The sequence below is a fragment of the Salmo salar genome, chromosome 14 (assembly GCF_965601325.2).
Source record: "Salmo salar chromosome 14, fSalSal1, whole genome shotgun sequence".
NCBI lineage: Eukaryota > Metazoa > Chordata > Actinopteri > Salmoniformes > Salmonidae > Salmo > Salmo salar.
Window position 1 is genome coordinate 97,064,545 of NC_138304.1, and position 24,053 is coordinate 97,088,597.

Below are 24,053 nucleotides of genomic sequence, written 5' to 3' on the forward strand. Positions count from 1 at the left end.
CCCAATTTAAACAGGTTACTACTCTGGCCCAGAAACTAGAATATGCATATTATTAGTAGATTTGAATAGAAAACACTCTGAAGTTTCTAAAACTGTTTGAATGGTGTCTGTGGGTATAACAGAACTCATATGGCAGGCAAAAACCTGAGAAAAAGTCAACCAGGAAGTGGAGGATCTGAGAATTGTAGTTCTTCTTTCTAGTCCCTTTCGAAACTGTGGGGTTACATTGCACTTCCTAAGGCTTCCATTGGCTGTCAAAAGCTTTCAGACAGTTGTTTCAGCCTTCTCCTGTTACTGGGCAGATAATAGGAGCTCAGTTTCTGAGTGGACTGCCTGTGGACAAAGGGATTGGATATGCGCAGTCACCCGAGCACGCCGTTCCTTCCTTTTCTCCTTGAATGAATACGCTATTGTCCGGTTGAAATATTATCGCAATTTTACGTTAAAAATACCATAAAGATTGATTTTAAACAGCGTTTGACATGCTTCTAAGTACGGTAATGGAACATTTTGACTTTTCGTCTCTGGTACCGCGCTCGCGCATTATGCCTTTGGATATTGCTCTGAACGCACGAACAAAACGGAGGTATTTGGACATAAATATGTATTATTTCGAACAAAAACAACATTTCTTGTGGAAGTAGCAGTCCTGGGAGTGCATTCTGATGAAGATCAGCAAAGGTAAGAGAATATTTCTAATACTAATTCTGAGTTTAGGTTGCCCCGAACTTGGCGGGTGTCTGTATAGCGCGCTGTGATGGCTGAGCTATGTACTCAGAATATTGAAAAATGTGCTTTCTCCGTAAAGCTATTTTAAAATCTGACAAAGCGGTTGCATCCAGGAGTAGTCTATCTATAATTCTTTAAATAATTGTTATATATTTTGTCAACGTTTATGATGAGTATTTTTGTAAATTGATGTGCACATTCACCGGGCGTTTTGGTGGGAATACATTTTCTGAACATCACGCGCCAATGTAAAATGCTGTTTTTGGATATAAATATGAACTTTATCGAACAAAACATACATGTATTGTGTAACATAATGTCCTAGGAGTGTCATCTGATGAAGATCGTTTTATTGACACATGTTTATTCACACATATTGACACATATTATTGACACATGTCCTTGCTTGGAAAATGGCTGTGTGATTATTTTTGTCTATGTACTCTCCTAACATAATCTAATGTTTTGCTTTTTTGAAATCGGACAATGTGGTTACATCAAGGAGAAGTATATCTTTAAAATGGTGTAAAATAGTTGTATTTTTGAGAAAGTTGGATTATGACATTTTGTTGTTTTTGAATTTGCCGCCCTGATATTTCACTGGCTGTGTCCCGCAGGTGGCTAGCGTCCCACGTAGCCCATAGAAGTTAAGATCTTACAGCTGTACATGGATTTAAGTCCCCTTGATAATTACAATCCTCCAGGGCCTGAGTGTGACGATCCTCCAGGGCCTGAGTATGATGATCCTCCAGGGCCTGAGTGTGATGATCCTCCAGGGCCTGAGTATGATGATCCTCCAGTGCCTGAGTGTGATGATCCTCCAGGGCCTGAGTATGATGATTCTCCAGGGCCTGAGTGTGATGATCCTCCAGGGCCTGAGTATGATGATCCTCCAGGGCCTGAGTATGATGATCCTCCAGTGCCTGAGTGTGATGATCCTCCAGGGCCCGAGTATGATGGTCCTCCAGGGCCTGAGTATGATGATCCTCCAGGGCCTGAGTATGATGATCCTCCAGTGCCTGAGTGTGACGATCCTCCAGGGCCCGAGTATGATGGTCCTCCAGGGCCTGAGTATGATGATCCTCCAGGGCCTGAGTTTGATGATCCTCCAGGGCCTGAGTATGATGATCCTCCAGGGCCCGAGTATGATGATCCTCCAGCGCCTGAGTATGATGATTCTCCAGGGCCTGAGTATGACGATCCTCCAGGGCCTGAGTTTGATGATCCTCCAGGGCCTGAGTATGATGGTCCTCCAGGGCCTGAGTTTGATGATCCTCCAGCGCCTGAGTATGATGATTCTCCAGGGCCTGAGTATGACGATCCTCCAGGGCCTGAGTGTGACGATCCTCCAGGGCCTGAGTATGATGATCCTCCAGCGCCTGAGTATGATGATCCTCCAGCGCCTGAGTATGATGATTCTCCAGGGCCTGAGTATGACGATCCTCCAGGGCCTGAGTATGACGATCCTCCAGGGCCTGAGTATGATGATCCTCCAGGGCCTGAGTATGATGATCCTCCAGGGCCTGAGTATGATGATCCTCCAGTGCCTGAGTGTGACGATCCTCCAGGGCCCGAGTATGATGGTCCTCCAGGGCCTGAGTATGATGATCCTCCAGGGCCTGAGTTTGATGATCCTCCAGGGCCTGAGTATGATGATCCTCCAGGGCCCGAGTATGATGATCCTCCAGCGCCTGAGTATGATGATTCTCCAGGGCCTGAGTATGATGATCCTCCAGGGCCTGAGTTTGATGATCCTCCAGGGCCTGAGTATGATGGTCCTCCAGGGCCTGAGTTTGATGATCCTCCAGCGCCTGAGTATGATGATTCTCCAGGGCCTGAGTATGACGATCCTCCAGGGCCTGAGTGTGACGATCCTCCAGGGCCTGAGTATGATGATCCTCCAGCGCCTGAGTATGATGATCCTCCAGCGCCTGAGTATGATGATTCTCCAGGGCCTGAGTATGACGATCCTCCAGGGCCTGAGTATGACGATCCTCCAGGGCCTGAGTATGATGATCCTCCAGGGCCTGAGTATGATGATTCTCCAGGGCCTGAGCATAGCATAGTGGTGAGAAGGTAACTATATCTCTCACCTCACTCATCACCTCATCCCTAGCTCTCTTTCTCCTCTCCCCCTCTTGTTCTTCTTCCCCTCTCTCTTTGCCGGAAGTCTTCCACCTCTCCCTGTCCTCTTCTCTTCTTCCTGATTCTAATTATCATCAACATACATCATTCTGTCAAATTCTTGTTCGGACACGCACACACACACTCACACACTCACACACACCCTCTATGACTCACACACGCTCACATACACAGATCTGTACTACACTGATAAGAGCTTTACTTTCATCACCTCACGGAGTGGTATAATTTTCAGTTCTGTCTTGCTGAGAGACTCCTTCCACAAGCGTCCACGCTGCAAAGAGAAACAATGAGAAGGAATTGAAAGGAAAATCATTCAGCTAATACAAAACATTTAAGTTTCCTTTGTTCTTGTTTTTAAACTGATTTTCCATTTCAGAACCACCAATTCCTCCCTGGAATGGCAACCGGAACCCAAACAATCAGGTTAGAGTAAATACAGTACCAAATCCAGGAAGCAAGTCCAATTTCCAGAGCAAGAGGAATTTTAGAAATATTTTTTTTCATCAGTAGTCAGATGATGGCTGAAGTTAATTGATTTGGCTGTTACGTCAGAGGAGAAATCTAATGGTTGATTGAGGCCATAAAGAGACAGTGGCTGGGTCTCAATACTGTCAATAAGATTCCCTCCCTCCCTCCTTACTTCCTTCACTCCCTCCCTCCCTTCCCTTTCCTTTCCTTTCCTTTCCTTCCTTCTGTCCTCCCTCCCTCCCTCCCTCCCTCACTCCCTCCTTCCTTCCTTCCTTCCTTCCTTCCTTCCTTCCTTCCTTCCTTCCTTCCTTCCTTCCTTCCTTCCTTCCTTCCTTCCTTCCTTCCTTCCTTCCTTCCTTCCTTCCTTCCTTCCTTCCTTCCTTCCTTCCTTCCTTCCTTCCTTCCTTCCTTCCTTTCCTCCCTCCTTCCCTTCTTTCCTCCCTCCCTCCTTCTTTCCCTCCCTCCTTCCTTTTCTCCCTCCATCCTTTCATTTAATTTCCTTTCCTCCCTACATGCTTTCCTTTCTTCCCTCCTTCCTTTCCTCCTTCCTTTCCTCCTTCCTTTCTTTTCTCCCTCCCTCCCTCCCTCCCTCCCTCCCTCCCTCCCTCCCTCCCTCCTTTCTTTCCTCATCTGACGAGTAGAATCAAAAATTAGGATATACGATTTCATCAATTCTCAAATGGACCCACGAGCATTTTGCTACACACGCAATAACATCTGTTAAACATGTGTATGTGACCAATACAATGTGATTTGAATTGTATGTGAGTAGAGACAGACTGGGTTGAAGATTAAGGGTCATTTGGAGAGGTCAAAAGCTTTGATTTGGGAATTCTAAATTCCAACAGAACAAAGTGTATAAATCAATATCAAATATTTCAATGCCCTTAAATGCCCATCTCTTAAATAATTATGAATAGATCCACCATTGAGCACAAAAACAACACTTGTTACAGAATATTTTACATAGAAATAACAACTAAGAGAGAGACTAAAGGGACGTGCCAACCGATTTTTGATTTCCAATTAGGTTAAGGTCAGGGTTTGTTAAACAGAATATTTCTGGTTATCTTATTGCCAGTCAGATATTTGTTTACATTTTTTTTCACAAACCGATTTTGAACTTCTAAAAATGATAAGCTGTCTAAAATGGAAAGAGTGATATTCTGTTGGTCTGTGTTCAACACTAGAACCAACTGTAGCTTTCCTTTCCCCATTGTTCTAAGTACACATCCAGGAAGAAAATGTACAGAGTCGATGTCTTCTAATGTCTTCTAATGTCCTCCAACCCTCAGTCAATCCATATTTGCAGCATTTTTACATTATGATAATCATACTCTCACCGCTGGAGAAACAAACCTCTCTCTTGCTCCGTCCATCCTCCATCACCATTTAACTAGCTAAGTTAGCATCATTACTGATTTCCTTAGAGCAGAAGTAGTCAGTCACCCCCAGTCTACCACACCCATGGTTCTGGTAAGCTAGTGTTTAGCATGTTAGCATGTTAGCTCAATGCATGTCACCACTCTGTGATACACACCATCATGCTGTATCTCTGTGTTCGAGAGCATTTCTCAAGCCCAGCTTGGAAAGCCAAGACACACAAGACAATTACACTGCCTGCTGACTCGCCTTGAGTGCTGGGTGCATTTTTGTTGAAACATAGAGGAAGGAGGAGGAGCAATGGGAGCAGCTTCCAAAACTTAGCCATCGATGCATTTCCTTTCCATTGATTTTAATGTTGGAATTGTATATTTCATGTCTCGTTCTGTAAATGAACAACAAGAAAGGCAGGTCACAGATCTTTAGCTTTGAACAGTCTATCCCCCGATCCTCCCTTCCCTCTCTCCATCCCTTCCTGCTTTCTCTCTAATGGAAGTGGTAGAACAGGAGGAAGAGGGAGCTTACGGAGGGATGCGATTAGCAGAGACCTCCCGTTTACTGTATGGTTTCTGTATTACGGTACTGGCGCTTGGTGCCAGACATTTTCTCCATGGAAAGAATGCCTTCCTAACCAGTTCCATGTGAATGGGTTTTCACAGGCAACCACAGCCTATTGGTCGGGAGCGGGCTCAGGCTTTAAACAAGAGTAGGGGGAAAAGTATGTATCAGACAAAGATGGAGGAAGGGAGGGATGGAGGGAGGGAGGGATGGAGAAGAAAAGAGGCAAAATAAAGAGAAGAGCTGGAGTGAGAGAGACAGGAATATGGGAACTGTCTGTCCATTGGGGAATGTCTGTCATTGGGGAATGTCTGTCCGTTCGTTGGGGACTGTCTGTTCTTTGGGGACTGTCTGTACGTTGGGGACTGTCTGTACATTGGGGACTGTCTGTCTGTTCGTTGGGGACTGTCTGTTCGTTGGGGACTGTCTGTTCGTTGGGGACTGTCTGTTTGTTGGGGACTGTCTGTTCGTTGGGGACTGTCTGTCTGTTCGTTGGCGACTGTCTGTTCGTTGGGGAATGTCTGTCGTTGGGGACTGTCTGTTCTTTGGGGACTGTCTGTCCGTTCGTTGTGGACTGTCTGTTCGTTGTGGACTGTCTGTTCGTTGGGGACTGTCTGTTCGTTGGGGACTGTCTGTCCATTCGTTGGGGACTGTCTGTTCATTGGGGACTGTCTGTCCATTCGTTGGGGACTGTCTGTCCATTCGTTGGGGACTGTCTGTTCGTTGGGGATTGTCTGTTCGTTGGGGACTGTCTGTCTGTTCGTTGGGGACTGTCTGTCCATTAGTTGGGGACTGTCTGTCTGTCCATTAGTTGGGGACTGTCTGTCTGTCCGTGGGGACTGTCTGTTCGTTGGGGACTGTCTGTTCGTTGGGGACTGTCTGTTCGTTGTGGACTGTCTGTTCGTTGGGGACTGTCTGTTCGTTGGGGACTGTCTGTCCATTCGTTGGGGACTGTCTGTTCATTGGGGACTGTCTGTCCATTCGTTGGGGACTGTCTGTTCTTTGGGGATTGTCTGTTTGTTGGGGACTGTCTGTCTGTTCGTTGGGGACTGTCTGTCTGTTCGTTGGGGACTGTCTGTCCATTAGTTGGGGACTGTCTGTCTGTCCGTGGGGACTGTCTGTTCGTTGGGGACTGTCTGTTCGTTGGGGATTGTCTGTTCGTTGGGGACTGTCTGTCGGTTCGTTGGGGACTGTCTGTCCATTAGTTGGGGACTGTCTGTCTGTCCGTTGGGGACTGTCTGTCTGTTGGAGTCAAAGGGGATACAGAAGTGTCAGAGATTAGTAGGCTATCCAGGCACGTTCCCATGTTCAGACAGCTTTATTTCCATCCTAAGCCAAACTGCTATCCACTCCACTTGGTATGCCCATAAATCAACAAGAATCATATGACTTAATATCAAGCAGTAGATGGGCTTGTGAACCAAACCATGTGGCTTTTGGGTTTCATATGAGACACAGTCACATATTTTCTACTGAACTTTTCCCTGACACAACAAGGTTATCATGGCAGGAGTTATATGAGGCCACAGGAAGGGAGGAATATTCACATGCAATGTATTGTTCAGAGTGTGTCTTCTGTCGTTCTACGTACTAATGAAGACATTACAGTCCAAACATTGAATCCCACTGCAAAGAAGATAAGAGCATATTAAGTTATTTATTTTTTCCAATATATTATTTCTCCATTAGATATCACCTACTGTAACCCAACTTTTTATGTATTTTTTAAATAGATTTTATTTAACCTGGTAAGTCAGTTAAGAACAAAGTCTAATTTACAATGACGGCCCACCCCAGCCAACGCTGGGCCAATTGTGCGCTGCCCTATGGGACTCCCAATCACAGCTGGATGTGATACAGCGTGGATTTGAACCAGGGACTGTAGTGACACTTCTTGTACTAAAGATGCAGTGCCTTAGACCGCTGTGCCACACGGGAGTCCAGTCTATTACTTATCCGACTCCAGATAGGGTTAGCATACCAACGAATGGAGTTATGATTTATTCTCTACGTACATTTAAATCATGTGTATAGTAAGATGTAGCCAACTGTTTGTAGTTGCTTGGCTTTATCATGTACAGTACACCATATCATCACAGCGAGATCACTATGTGAAAACATCTAAAAGTGTTGGAGACATTAAACAGCGTATTAAACACTCTTCATGCTCTTTAAACACACTGTCCACGCCCCTGTCAAATTAACGCAATTTACCCATAATTACAGAAATAACAAGTCATTAATATGTTTTCAAAAGAGACTAGCGCTGCAGTTCATGTACAGTTTCTCTTCCCATGAGCAATCGTCTCGGTCTCAGAAGCAAAACATTTCCTCCTTTCTCACTCAAAAGTTATTTGCCTTTTACGACCCAATTCACCCTTACCAGAGACTCTAGCCACACAACACAATCTGTGCTCCAGTTCAGATAAATACAAAGTGTGAATGTTTGTTTGCTCTAAAAGATTTTACTGCCTTGGATCACTCTGTTGGTGATTTTGGCCGTCGACAACAAAAGGACAACCGTGTTTCTGAGGGGTCGGCTGTAGTTTCTGAGCACGCTGAGCACACGAAAGGCATGCTAATAGCAGGAAACTGTCAATTCACCCTTGCCAGAGTCGCTAGCCACACAACACAATCTGTGCTGCAGTCAATCTGGACTATACACTATTGTAGATTACAAGCCACACGGTAAAGTGTTGAACTCAGAATGCATCCCAAACGACACCCTATCCCTATATAGCGCACTGGAACCTGGTCAACATTAGTGCACTATATAGGGAATAGGGTGCCACTTGGGATGTATCTCATTCACCATGGGGGGGTCAGTCTAAGCCAGAAAGGCCAGACAACAGTTATTTCAGTTGTTAAGGAAGGTGACGACTGTGTAAGGTTAGGACAGATGTGAGCAAGAAGACATAGAGATACGTTTTCGTAGTGCAAAAGACATGTGCAAAGTGCAAATGACCATAAACAGCATGATTTAACTTGAATCTTTTCTTCAACAATGTGCATTATGAAGTGGTGACCATTTATGTATTGCGTAGTTTACTAAACTCTAGTTAAATTATAGCCTCCTTTTAAGGCACATTGTTGGAGAAAAGTTTCAAATGAAATCTCATTGCGAGATTATAATGAGGTTTACAAGTATCTTTTTACTATGCACAATTCTTTTGCACTAGGAAAATGTTGTCCATCAAATCAAATCACATTTTATTTGTCACATACACATGGTTAGCAGATGTTAATGCGAGTGTAGCGAAATGCTTGTGCTTCTAGTTCCGACAATGCAGTAATAACCAATAACCAATAACCAACGAGTAATCTACCATCACGCAATATAGTCAGTCAGAGAGGAGGATACAAAGCATGAGGGTTGACCCAGTCGCAAAATCTGTCGGCGCAAAAGTAAAGCGTTAGTGTGGAGTTCAGTAGGAATTCGTTACATTAGGCCTATTTGATCAAATGGAAGTTTCGTAATGCTAAGGTTGTTAGGAATGTGCTTATATAAGTGGACACGCATGATATCCTGCCTACTTTAACAACAACAAAAAATCCTGCTGTTGAAATGCGTATTTCCCTTCTCATTGGCTAGAATGTTCCTGCCTGCTCCCCCCTACCCCGCCTGCCTTCAGTATTTTGCGGACATTGATTCCAATTGTTAGGGCAGAGACTCCAGCATGTTCTGGGATATAGATAGGGTGTCCAATCAAAAACGCATCTTTTGACCAATGGATAAAATAATAATAATTGTGTAGATAATCCTCTATGATGTCCAACCTCACGTCTGTATCATAATCCAATCATAAATTATTGGAGTTTTTACCCTTGTAGGATGGCCGAAGTTAGGAGGCCAGAGGAAAAAGTGGTCAAAAATCAGGAAATAGCATTGAGTCAGCTAGGCTGGATGCTGTGAGAGAATGAAGGTTTACTGACAGGCTCATCGTTGAACTGGTCATCTTTCATCTCGAATCTGGAGAACATAAAACAACAGAGGTCAAATTGATATAGATTTTGAGACATGGCATTTAGTATTTTCATATTTTAGTATATGCTTTTCTTATTAATGAGGAATTCCTGATATTTTTCGAAGATTTCCCTCAAAAACAAGCGTATCTCTGTGAAATGTCAACGGAGCAATGAGCGTACCGCAAGCGTTTTGTTTTTATTTGATTTTTTAAAGTCTTTTATATTTCATTCAGTTCCTTTCATGTTAATTTGGGTATTTGTGACTCGCGGAAACTTTGCCGACAACCACTGCAACATGTCAAATCCTCAAAAGTCTCTGCGAGAAAGAGCTTGGTGCTTATTATGGGATGTATTAGGTTACGAAATCTGACTTTTTAGATATAATGTTAATGATATGATAGAGAAATACCCCACTGAACAATTTAGAAAATGAAGAATCGTATTTTGTCTTGGTAAAATGTATTTTAGAGCATAAGGAAGTGACATTTCATCACCAAAGCGCATTTTCACCCACATAATTTTTTAGTCAAAAAATCTAATCAAATCAAATGTTATTTATACACATGTTTAGCACATGTTATTGCAGGCGTAGTGAAATGCTTGTGTTTCTAGCTCCGACAATGCAGTAATATCTAACAAGTAATATCTAACAATTTCACAACATATACCCAATAAACACAAATCTAAGTAAAGGAATGGAATTAAGAATATATAAATATTTGGACGAGCAGTGTCAGAGCGGCATAGAATAAGATACAGTAGAATAGAACAGAAAGACCCTTCAACTGAACTGTCTCAACTGCAGACATCATGAGGAGGCCTAAGAAACAAGCAACTCCTTAACCTCAAGGACACCAGTGTTACTGTGTAGAAGTCTGCATCAGAGGAAAGCTCAACATAATGTCCAGCCCAACCTTTTAGGATATTTTTCCACAAACAAAATCAGTGTTTTCCCTGCTCCATTTTCCTCCTGCCTCTGTCGTTCCAAACATGTGCCGACACCAGAAGCGAACACACACACACACACACACACACACACACACACACACACACACACACACACACACACACACACACACACACACACACACACACACACACACACACACACACACACACACACACACACACACACACACAAAATAAAGCACTGAAACACGTACGATCACACACTCAAAGACACACACACTTGCAGTACAATAAACAGAAGTCACAACCCACCCCATATGTGAGTTAATGGACGGAGTTCCAACAATAATGTTTATTCGTCTGTCTCAGAAAAAAACCTGCTTGGCCACTGGCTAGACATAGCAGGAAATCTCTGAAAGTAAAGGTACAACACACACAAGCCCAAAAGCACACACATGCACACACAGACACACACACACACACACACAGACACACACACATACACAGACGCACACACACACACACAGACATACACACACACACACACACACACAGTCTGGTACAACTAATCTTGAGGGGACACACAATTCAGTCCCATTCAAAATCCTATTTTCCCTAACCCCTAACCATAAACCTAACTCTAACCCGTACTCTTACCCTAACCCTTACCCTAACCTTAACCCTAAACCTAACCCTAGCTCCTAACCTTAAAACTAACCCTAGCTCCTAACCCTAACCCTAAATCTAAATCTAACCCTAACACTAATTCTAATCTTAACCATAAATGCCCTAAAAATAGCATTTGACCTTGTGGGGACCAACAAAATGTCCCCAGTTAGTCTAATGTTTGTTTACGTACTATTCTTGTGGGGACTACTGGTCAAGAATAGCTCAGTGGACATTGGACCTTGCAGTAATCAACCAATCCTCTTCTCCCATAGATACAACATGCATACTATACATGCGGTCAGACAGACAGAGGTCTGGGGACCTTTCATCCACACACGTAAAGTGCCCTTCAGAAAGTATTCATACCCCTTGACTTATTCCACATTTCGTTGTATTATAGACGGAATTCAAAATTAAATAGATTTTCTTCTCTCACCCATCTACACGCAATACGCCATAATGACAAAGTCAAAACGTGTTTTTAGAAATTTGTGCAATTGTATTGAAAATGAAATACTGGAATATCTCATTTACACAATTATTCACACCCCTGACATGTTAGAATCACCTTTGTCAGTGATCACAGCTTTGAGTCTGTCTGGGTAATTCTCTAAGAGCTTTGCACACCTGGATTGTACAATATTTGAACATTATTCTTGTTAAAATTCTTCAAGCTCTGGGAAGTTTTTTTGTCTTGCCATAGATTTTGAAGACGATTTAAGTCAAAACTGTAGCCTGGCCAGGGGCATTCAAAGTCGTCTTGGTAAGCAACTCCAGTGTATATTTGGTCTTGTGTTTTAGGTTATTGTCCTGCTGGAAGGTGAATTTGTCTCCCAGTGTCTGTTGGAAAGCAAACTGAAAAAGATTTTCCTCCAGGATTTGTGCTTAAATTCCATTTATTTCTATCCTAAAACACTCCCTAGTCCTTGCCTATGACAGGCACACTCATAACATGATTCAGCCACCACCGTGCTTGAAACTATGAAGAGTGGTACTCAGTGATGTGTTGGATTGGATTTGCCCCAAACATAAAGCTTTGTATTCCGGACATAAAGTTACTTTATTTGCTACATGTTTGCAGTGTTACTTTAGCGCCTTGTTGTAAACAGGATTCATGTTTTGGAATATCTTTGTTTTGTACATGCTTCCTCCTTTTCACTCTGTCATATAGTTTAGTATTGTGGAGTGAATACAGTTTCTCCTATCACAACCATTAAACTCTGTAACTGTTTTAAAGTCACCATTGGCCTCATGGGGAAATCCCTGAGCAGTTTCCTTCCTCTCCGGCAACTGAGTTGGGAAGGATGTATTGATACACCATCCAAATGGTAATTAATCATTTCACTATGCTCAAAGGGATATTCAATGTCAGTTTTTTTCTTCTTCTCCCATCTACCAATAGGGGCCCTTCTTTGAGAGGCATTGGAAAACCTCCCTGGTCTTTGTAGTTGAATATACGTTTGAAATTCACTGCTCGACACTATTATTGCACACAGAGTGAGTCCATGCAACTTATTATTTGACTTGTTAAGCAAAGTATTACTCCTGAACCTATTTAGGCTTGCCATAACAAAGTGGTTCAATACTTATTGACTCAAGATATTTCAGCTTTTCATTCTTAAAGCCACAATATGTAACATTTTGGGTGCCCTGACCAAATTCACATAGAAACTTAAGTTATAGATCTAACTTTCTGTGTTTCTGGTTGTCACATCCTGACCAGTAAAGGGGTTATTTGTTATTATAGTTTGGTCAGGACATGGCAGGGGGTATTTGTTTACAGTGTTTCGGGGTTTGTTGGGCTATGTGTTTAGGTAGAGGGGTGTTTGTTTAGAGTGTTCCGGGGTTTTTGGTTATGTTCTATGTTAGTATATTTCTATGTTCTGGTCTAGTCTTTTTAGTTCTAAATTTAGGGTTATTGGATGGCCCTTCAATTGTAGGCAGCTGTTCCTCGTTGCCTCTGATTGAAGATCCTATATAGAGGGGTGTTTTTGTAATGGGTTTTGTGGGAAGTTGTTGTTGCACTGCTGTGTTAGCCTGCAATACTGTTTATTCGTACGGTTTCTTGTTTTGTTAATTAAGTGTTCTAAATAAAAGATAAAATGAGCACTCAACCCGCTGCGCCTTGGTCCAGTATATACGACGACCATTACAGAACTTCCCACCACCAACGGACCAAGCAGCGGGGTAAGGAGCTAGAAATAAGTTATTTTGAGTCGTGGACTTGGGAGGAGATTTTAGCCGGAGAGGGACCATGGAGGAAGGCTGGAGAGGACCGGGACTGTTATATTGGAACACGACTGGCATGGAAGCCTGAGAAGCAGCCCCAATAAAACAATTTTGGGGGGCACATGGGTAGTTTGGCTGGGCCAGGGTTAAGCCCCAAGCCAACTCCCCGTGCTTACCGGAGGCAGCATGTTACTAGTCAGGCCCCGTGCTATGGGGTGATGCGCACGGCGTCGAGGCCCGAGCATTCACCGCCCGGTGTGCGCAGTGCCAGCGTCCCGCATTTGCCAGGGGGAAGCGGGCATTGAGCCAGTAAGGGTGGTGCCAGTACTGCGCTCGAGACCACCAGTGCGCCTTCACGGCCCAGTGTATCCTGTTCCCGCTCCTCGTACTAGCCCTGAGGTGCATGTATCCAGTCTGGCGTCTCCAAAGCCAGCACCACGCATCAGGCCTTCAGTGCGTCAGACCTGTCCAGGATGTCCTGTTCCCGCTCCTCGCACTAGCCTTGGGGTGCGTGTCTCCAGTCTGGTACATTCACTACCAGCACCATGCACCAGGCCTCCAGTGCGTCAGCCCAGTCCAACTCATCCTGTTCCTGCTCCTCACACTAGCCCTGAGGTGAGTGTCTCTACTCTGGCACCTCCAAAGCCAGCACCACGCTCCAGGCCTCCAGTGTGTCAGCCCAGTTCAGCATGTCCTGTTCCCACTCCTCACACTAGCCTTGGGGTGCGTGTCTCCAGTCTGGTACCTCCAGTACCAGCCCCACACACCAGGCCTCCAGTGCGTCAGCCCAGTCCAGCTTGTCCTACTCCAGCACCACGCACCAGGCTTCCAGTGCGCAGTCCTCGTCCAGAGTGTTCGGCAACAGTGCCTCGTCCAGAGTGTCCGGCGACAGTGCCTCGTCCAGAGTGTCCGGCGACAGTGCCTCGTCCAGAGTGTCCGGCGACAGTGCCCCGTCTAGAGCTTCCGGCGACAGTGCCCCGTAGAGAGACGGCCCACAGTCCGTAACCGAGAGAGACGGCCCACATTCCGGAACCGAGTGAGACGGCCCACATTCCGGAACCGAGTGAGACGGCCCACAGTCCGGAACCGAGTGAGACGGCCCACAGTCCGGAGCCGAGAGAGTCGCCCTACAGTCCGGAGCCAAGAGAGTCGCCCTACAGTCCGGAGCTCCCAGAGTCGCCCTACAGTCCGGAGCTCCCAGAGTTGCTGTACAGTCCGGAATCGGCGCAGCGAGAGTCGCCCTACAGTCTGGAATCGGTGCAGCGAGAGTCGCCCTACAGTCCGGAGCTCCCAGAGTCGCCCTACAGTCCGGAGCTCCCAGAGTCGCCCTACAGTCCGGAGCTCCCAGAGTCGCCGTACAGTCCGGAATCGGCGCAGCGAGAGTCGCCCTACAGTCCGGAATCGGCGCAGCGAGAGTCGCCCTACAGTCCGGAGCTCCCAGAGTCGCCCTACAGTCCGGAGCTCCCAGAGTCGCCCTACAGTCCGGAGCTCCCAGAGTTGCTGTACAGTCCGGAATCGGCACAGCGAGAGTCGCCCTACAGTCTGGAATCGGCGCAGCCATTCGACGCGCTTCAGCCTGAGGTCTACAGTGACGCGCTTCAGACCGAGGTATTCAGCGGGGGTGGACAGGTTAGGTGGGGGACTAAGGCTAGAGCCTGAGCCACCTCCACAGTAGGAGGAATGGGGAGTGGGGGTGTAGCACGGGAACCGTCGGTGACGGTAGCCACCCTCCCTTCCCTCCCCTTAGTTGGGGGGTTTATTTTTGTGTTTATTTTTTGTGAGAGGTACATCCGGGGTCTGCACATTTGGGGGGGGGGTACTGTCATGTCCTGACCAGTAAAGGGGTTATTTGTTATTATAGTTTGGTCAGGACGTGGCAGGGGGTATTTGTTTAGAGTGTTTCGGGGTTTGTTGAGCTATGTGTTTAGGTAGAGGGGCGTTTGTTTAGAGTGTTCCGGGGTTTTTGGTTATGTTCTATGTTAGTATATTTCTATGTTCTGGTCTAGTCTTTTTAGTTCTATGTTTAGGGTTATTGGATGGCCCTTCAATTGGAGGCAGCTGTTCCTCGTTGCCTCTGATTGAAGGTCCTATATAGAGGGGTGTTTTTGTAATGGGTTTTGTGGGAAGTTGTTGTTGCATTGCTGTGTTAGCCTGCAATACTGTTCGTTCGTACGTTTTCTTGTTTTGTTAATTAAGTGTTCTAAATAAAAGAGAAAATGAGCACTCAACCCGCTGCGCCTTGGTCCAGTATATACGACGACCGTTACACCGGTTCTTAATTTTTGTTTTTGTGTCTTTTACTTTAGGTTTTGTACACCAAGTTCAAACAGCTGAAAATACATTATTTTTGGTTATGAAAAATGTATTTCACAGCAGTTTAGATGGTACAATGATTCTCTACACTAAACTTGCTTGTTTTGTCACATAATGTAACGGGTGTCGTAATGATTGGACCAAGGTGCAGCGGGAACGTGTATACTCATCTTCTTTAATTGGTTAAAAGAAGGAAAAACAAACAAAACACATATACAAACACAACGAACAACACTAACAGTCCTGTCAGGTGCACAGACACTAAACAAGGAAGTAACTACCCACAAACCCCATAGAAAAAACACCCCTCTTAAATAAGACCTTCAATTAGAAGCAACGAGGAGCAGCTGCTTCCAATTGAAGGTCAACCCCATTATCTTAACATAGACATAGAAAGACTAGAACTAACATAGAAATAAACTAACAACAACATATCCCAACAAACCCCAAAACACTCTAAACAAACACCCCTCTTACATAATAACATAACCCAACAAACCCCGAACCACATAAAACAAACACCCCCTGCCACGTCCTGACCATAACAAATAACAATAACAAATAACCCCTTTACTGGTCAGAACGTGACACATAAATTGAAATTAGGCAAACTATTAGAATTTTAGCAACCTGGTAATGGTGGACCTATCTCATCATAGTGCATCTTTAATTCATTTATAATAATAAAAATAAACTTTGGTATTATGGGGTATTGTGTGTAGACCAGCGACACAAAATCTAAATTTAATCAATTTTAAATTCAGGCTGTGACAACAAAATTTGGAAAGATTCAAGGGGTGTACATGCTCACAGACAGTAGCTTACACAAACACACACACACGCACGCACGCACGCACACACGCTTACTGTGTGCTCTACTCTGTCACGACTTCCGCTGAAGTCGGTCCCTCTCCTTGTTTGGGCGGCGTTCGGCGGTCGACGTCACCGGCTTTCTAGCCACCGCCGATCCACTTTTCATTTTACATTTGTTCTGTCTTTGTCTTACACACCTGGCAATTACTTGTTTATTATTTAAACAAGTTGTGTTTGTGAGTGATTGTTTATTGTAATTCGGTCCGCCTTTGTGGGCTTGTGATGTTACTTTGTAAATTTGTCTTTTTGAGTAAAGTATGTTGATTACTCATATCTGCTGTCCTGCGCCCGACTCTCTTCACCAGCTACACACAGGACCCTTACTCTCTCTCTCTCTCTCTCTCTCTCTCTCTCTCTCTCTCTCTCTCTCTCTCTCTCTCTCTCTCTCTCTCTCTCTCTCTCTCTCTCTCTCTCTCTCTCAATTCAATTTGCTTTATTGGCATGACGTAACAATGTACATATTGCCAAAGCTTTCTCTCTCTCGCTGTCTCTCAATTTTCAGTTCAATTTGCTTTATTGGCATGCCGTAACAATGTACATATTGCCAAAGCTTTCTCTCTCTCTCTGTCTCTCAATTTTCAATTCAGTTTGCTTTATTGGCATGATGTAACAATGTACATATTGCCAATGCTTACTTTGGATATTTACAATATGAAAATAATAAAAATCAAAATTGTCAACGGGACAACAGTAACAACAGTAACCAAGGGTCAAAATAACCACACATTGAACAATAACAATAATCATACAGTAGAGGACATGTGCAGGTTGATTGGTCTGTCAGACACTGTCCCTCATCTTATGGCAGGCAGCAATGTAGTGCGCTGCCAACCCACAGCTCTCTGCGTCCTCCCCCAACAGGATGGGTAGCCTACTCTCATCAGAGAGATCTTTGAAACCTTGAATAAGGGTTTCAAATTTGGGAAATGACACTCTCAAATTGTTTTATATTTTTGACATTTTTTCAGGAAATGCAGCGCTGTCTCAGGTTCTGCTGTTGTGCAGTGGTTGCACAGCCTTTCCTCTACAGGGAGCCAAGTTTTCCTGTGTCTACCCTTCTCAATGGCAAGGCTGTGCTCACTGAGCCTGCATGTTGTCAAGATTTTTCTAAGGTTTTGATCAGTAACCATGGTCAAATAGTTTGCAATTGTGTACTGTCGATTTAGGGCCAGATAGCACTGCATTTTGCTGTGTGCTTGTGTTTCCCAATAAGCAATGTAGTTTAGTTTTGATTGTGTTGTAATTTGTTTTATTCTGATTGATTGGATGTTCTGGTCCTGAGGCTTCAGTGTGTTAGTAGAACAGATTTGTGAACTCAGCCTCAGGACCAGCTGGATGAGGGGACTCTTTTCTTTGCTCAGCTCTTGGCATTGCAGGGCTTGGTAATGATATGAGAGGGGGTCACTGTATTTTAGATGTTTCCAAAACTTAATTGCTCTTTTTTGAGTATTCATTATTAGTGGATATTGGCCTAATTCTGCCCTGTATGCATTGTTTGTAGTTTTCCACTGGATATGTAGGAGAATCTTGTAGAACTCTGCATGCAGGGTTTCAATGGGGTGTTTGTCGCATTTGGTGAAATCTTGTTTTGCAAGTGGACCCCACACCTCGTTGCCATAAAGTGCAATTGGTTCAATGACACATTCAATTAGTTTTAGCCAAATTTTAATAGGTATTTCAATTTGAATTTGCTTTTTAATGGCGTAGAATACCCTGTATGCTTTCTCTCTCTGTAACGGGCGTCGTAAGGATTAGACCAAGGTGTGCAGCGGGAACGTGTATACTCATCTTCTTTATTAAATCAAAAGATGGAAAAACAAACAAATCACGTTTACAAAACAACGAACGACACTAAACAGTCCTGTCAGGTGCACAGACACAAAACAGGAGACAACTACCCACAAATCCCATTACAAAAACACCCCTATACATAGGACCTTCAATCAGAGGCAATGAGGAACAGCTGCCTCCAATTGAAGGTCAATCCAATGAACTAAACATAGAAATAGATAGAGTAGACTGAACATTGAAATAAACTAACATAGAACATAGACCAAAAAACCCCGGAACACATAAAACAAACACCCCTCTTACATAAGTACATAGCCCAACAAACCCCGAACCACATAAAACAAACACCCCCTGCCACGTCCTGACCAAACTACAATAACAAATAACCCCTTTACTGGTCAGGACGTGACACTCTCAGTTCATTCACTGCCTCATTAAGGTGTCCAGTTGGGCTTCTTGTTAAACCTCAGTAGTTGTAGTGTGTGCAGTACTCTATATATTTTGTACCAATTGAGAACTTTGGTCTAATTCCCTGAGATCTAGATCTTCTCTGGAAAATCATTATTTTAGTGTTTTTGGGGTTTACTGCCAGGGCCCAGGTCTGACAGTACTGCTCTAGCAGGTCCAGGCTCTGCTGTAGGCCATGTGCTGTGGGGGTTTACTGCCAGGGCCCAGGTCTGGCAGTACTGCTCTAGCAGGTCCAGGCTCTGCTGTAGGCCTTGTGCGGCGGGTGACAGCAGGCATAGGTCATCTGCGAAGAGAAGGCATTTAACCTCTGAGTTGTGGAGACTAACACCAGGGGCTGAGGATTTTTCTAGAATAGTGGCCAATTCGTTTATGCAAATATTGAAGAGTGCAGGGCTCAGATTGCAACCCTGGCAAAGGCCCCGCCCCTGGTTAAAGACTTCTGTTTTTTTCTTGACAATTTTAAAACTGCACGTATTGCCAGTATACATTGATTTAATTATGTCATATGTTTTACCCCCTACACCACTTTCAATAACTTTGTAGAACAGTCCTGTATGCCGAATAGAAACAAATGCTTTTTGGAAGTGGATAAAGCAAGCGTATAATTTAGTATTATTTTGGTGGACATGTTTATCTATCAGGGTGTGTAGGGTGTAAATATGATCAGTCGTGCAATGTTTTGGTATAAATCCAATTTGGCTTTTACTCAAGACATTGTGCTTATTAAGGAAGCTTAAAACTCTTACATTTATAATACTATAGAAAACCTTCCCCAGGTTATTGTTCACACAAATGCCTCTGTAATTGTTAGGGTCAAATTTGTTTCTGTTCTTAAAGATTGGGGTTATGAGTCCTTGATTCCAGATGTCAGGGAAATAATCTACACTCAGGATCAAATTAAACAGTTTGAGCATCTCATTTAGGATGCCATCAGGTCCGTGTGCTTTTTTAAATTTGAGGGCCTGAAGTTTCTTATCCTGTTATGGCTAGGGGGCAGTATTTTCACGGCTGGATAAAAAACATACCCGATTTAATCTGGTTACCACTCCTACCCAGTAACTAGAGAATATGCATATACTTATTACATATGGATAGAAAACACCCTAAAGTTTGAATGGTGTCTGTGAGTATAACAGAACTCAAATGGCAGGTCAAAACCTGAGAGATTCCTTTACAGGAAGTGGCCTGTCTGACCATTTCTTGAACTTCTTTTCCATCTCTATCTTTTACTAAGGATCTCTGCTCTAACGTGACACTTCCTACGTCGTCCATAGGCGCTCAGAGCCCGGGAAAAAACAGAATGTCATCATCCCAGCCCCAGGCTGAAACACATTATCGCCTTTCTCAAGTGGCCGATCAAGGAACTCTGGGCTTATGCGCATGACCCGACCGCCCCCGCCTTTGTGATTTTTTCCTCTGTTTGCCGAAAAGGAGATTCCCTGTCGGAATATTATCGCTTTTCTACGAGAAAAATGGCGTAAAAAATGATTTTAAACAGCGGTTGACATGCTTCGAAGTACGGTAATGGAATATTTAGAATTTTTTTGTCACAAATTGCGCCATGCGCGCGACCCTTCTTTACCATTTCGGATAGTGTCTGGAACGCACGAACAAAACGCCGCTATTCGGATATAACGATGGATTATTTTGGACCAAACCAACATTTGTTATTGAAGTAGCAGTCCTGGGAGTGCATTCTGACGAAGACAACAAAAGGTAATGAAACTTTTATAATAGTAAAGCTGATATTGGTGAGTGCTAAACTTGCAGGGTGTCTAAATAGCTAGCCCGTGATGCCTGGGCTATGTACTTAGAATATTGCAAAATGTGCTTTCACCAAAAAGCTATTTTAAAATCGGACATATCGAGTGCATAGAGGAGGTCTGTATCTATAATTCTTAAAATAATTGTTATGCTTTTTGTGAACGTTTATCGTGAGTAATTTAGTAAAATGTTAGCGAATTCCCCGGAAGTTTGCGGGGGGTATGCTAGTTCTGAACGTCACATGCTAATGTAAAAAGCTGGTTTTTGATATAAATATGAACTTGATTGAACAAAACATGCATGTATTGTATAACATAATGTCCTAGGGTTGTCATCTGATGAAGATCATAAAAGGTTAGTGCTGCATTTAGCTGTCTTCTGGGTTTTTGTGACATTATATGCTAGCTTGAAAAATGGGTGTCTGATTATTTCTGTCTTGGTACTCTGCTGACATAATCTAATGTTTTGCTTTCGTTGTAAAGCCTTTTTGAAATCGGTGTGTTTAGATAAAGGAGAGTCTTATCTTTAAAATGCTGTGAAATAGTCATATGTTTGAAAAATTGAAGTTTTTGTATTTTAGAGGAGTTTGTATTTCGCGTCACGCCCATCATTGGATATTGGAGCAGGTGTTCCGCTAGCGGAACGTCTAGATGTAAGAGCTCCTGGTCAGTAATTGGGGAGTCTAATGGATTTTGATTGTCCTTTATAGCTTTTTCTAATCCATTCAACTTTTCATGAATTTGGTGTTGTTCTGCGTTTGTGTCAATTTGAACAGTGTTGTAGATTGTTTTAAATTGGGTTGTCCATATGTCACCATTTTGTATCGCTAATTCCTCTTGTTTCGATTTTTTTTATTTTTTTCCAATTTTGCCAGAAGTTCTTTGTGTTTATGGACTCCTCAATTAGTGTCAGCTGCTTGCTGTTGTACTGTGCTTTTTTGGTTCTGAGTGTACGTTTATAGAGTTTTAAAATCTCACAGTAATTGTCACGTCCTGGCCAGTATAAGGGTTAATTGTCATTGTAGTTTGGTCAGGACGTGGCAGAGGGTATTCGGTTTATGTGGTTCGGGGTGGTGTGTTTGTTGAAGGGGCATTTGATTTAAGTATTCCGGGGTTTTTGGGCACTGTTTGATTTTCATGTATTCTATGTTTAGTCTAGTGTGTCTTTTTCTATGTTTGGTTAATTGGGGTTGGGACTCTCAGTTGAAGGCAGGTGTTGTCTATTTGCCTTTGATTGAGTCCCATATATTAGGGTGTGTTTGTTTGTCTTTTGTGGGAGATTGTTCTGTGTTTAGCCTTGTGCCTTGCCAGACTGTTCTGTTGATCGTTCGTTCTTTTGTTATTTTGGTGTTCAGAGCCGCCCGTCAGTCAGGAGTCGCCAGAGCCGCCCGTCAGTCAGGAGTCGCCAGAGCCGCCCGTCAGTCAGGAGTCGCCAGAGCCGCCCGTCAGTCAGGAGTCGCCAGAGCCGCCCGTCAGTCAGGAGTCGCCAGAGCCGCCCGTCAGTCAGGAGTCGCCAGAGCCGCCCGTCAGTCAGGAGTCGCCAGAGCCGCCCGTCAGTCAGGAGTCGCCAGAGCCGCCCGTCAGTCAGGAGCCGCCAGAGCCGCCCGTCAGTCAGGAGCCGCCAGAGCCACCCACTAGTCAGGAGCCGCCAGAGCCGGCCAGACTGCCCGGAGATGCCAGACTGCCCGGAGATGCCAGAGTGGCCAGACTGCCCGGAGATGCCAGAGTGGCCAGACTGCCCGGAGATGCCAGAGTGGCCAGACTGCCCGGAGATGCCAGAGTGGCCAGACTGCCCGGAGCTGCCAGAGTGGCCCATCGGCCCGGAGCTGCCAGAGTGGCCCATCGGCCCAGAGCTGCCAGAGGGGCCCATCGGCCCGGAGCTGCCAGAGTGGCCCATCGGCCCAGAGTCTGCCAATGACCAAAACCCAAGGGAGTCTAGCAGCAACCTTGAACTGAGTAAGCCTGACAATTCAGAACTTAAAGAGATTAACTGTTTAATTGCTGAGCCTGCATACAGGGTGGAGAGGTGGAGGTCTGCCCATGATCCGGAGCAGAGGGAGTCTGCCTACGGTCCGAGGCTGATCGGGTCGGTCGGCACTCTGGAGGACAATAGGCCGGAGCCTGAACCACCACCTGCATAGGTGGGTTGGGGAGGGGGGGTGTAGCACAAGTGCAGCCACCCTCCCTTCCCTCCCTTTAGTTTAGGGGGATTTTTTTGTTGTTGTTTGGGGGGGTACTGTCACGTCCTGGCCAGTATAAGGGTTAATTGTCATTGTAGTTTGGTCAGGACGTGGCAGAGGGTATTCGGTTTATGTGGTTCGGGGTGGTGTGTTTGTTGAAGGGGCATTTGATTGAAGTATTCCGGGGTTTTTGGGCACTGTTTGATTTTCATGTATTCTATGTTTAGTCTAGTGTGTCTGTTTCTATGTTTGGTTAATTGGGGTTGGGACTCTCAGTTGAAGGCAGGTGTTGTCTATTTGCCTTTGATTGAGAGTCCCATATATTAGGGTGTGTTTGTCATTTGTGGGAGATTGTTCTGTGTTTAGCCTTGTGCCTTGCCAGACTGTTTTGTTGATCGTTCGTTCTTTTGTTATTTTGGTGTTCATTTTGAATTTATTAAACGTCAAGATGAGCATACACATACCTGCTGCGTTTTGGTCTCATCACTACGACAACTGTGACAGTAATGAAGGTTTAATTCACCATTATTTGGGTCTCTGTGCCACTAACACCTCTGGATAGTGTTCTAAGTTTTTTCCTCATCATTTTACAATCTGCATCAAACCAGTTGTCATCTGTGGTATTTTTTGTTTGTTTTTTATCAATTTCAGTTGTGCTTCTTTTGCTGCTTGCCTGAATATATAGTTGATGTTTTTTACTGCTAGATTGATGCCTTCTTTACTGTGAGTGAATGTGGTATCCAGAAAGTTATCTTAGAGTGTTTGGATATTTTGGTTACAGGTTGCTTTTTGGTATTCTTCTGTGTTGTTTTGGGCCCATCTGTATGAATTTCTGATGTTGTACAGCATACTGGGCTGTGAATGTGTGGTTGTTTCCATGTCTGTTCTTTTGAGGAACAACGTAATTTGGCTATGATCAGACAGAGGTGTTAGTGGCTTGACAGTGAATGAGCTGAGAGAGAAAGGGTCAATGTCTGTGATCATATGGTCTACTGTGCTGTGACCAAGAGGTGCACAATAGGTGAATCTCCCCAAAGAGTCCCCCCGTAACCTACCATTGACAAAGTACAGACCCAGGCTTCTACAGAGCTGCAACACATCCCTTCCATTTTTGTTGACGGTGCTGTCACTGTTGTTTCTATGGGGGAGATGAAGACAGTTAGAAACAGTATGGCCTATAATAAAGCTGTCCCCTCGTGTGGTCGTTAGATCAGGTAGTGTTCCTGTGCGCGCATTTGTGTCCCCACAGTTGAACACATTTCCCTGGGCCTGGAAATGGCACGTCTCTTCTTCAACGGTGGGAAAGATCTCCTCTGAGAAATATGGGGATTCTGAGGGAGGGATATACACTGCTCAAAAAAATAAAGGGAACACTTAAACAACACAATGTAACTCCAAGTCAATCACACTTCTGTGAAATCAAACTGTCCACTTAGGAAGCTCTCCTAGTTGACTAGGATTATCATTAACTAGCATGGGTTGCTAATATGACTAGGATTATCAACAACTAACATGGGTTACTAATATGACTGTAACTTTAGTTACTGGACAATGAAAGGAAGTTTGTTTGAAAACCAATAGAACAGGAGAGAAAAAGGCGACTGGT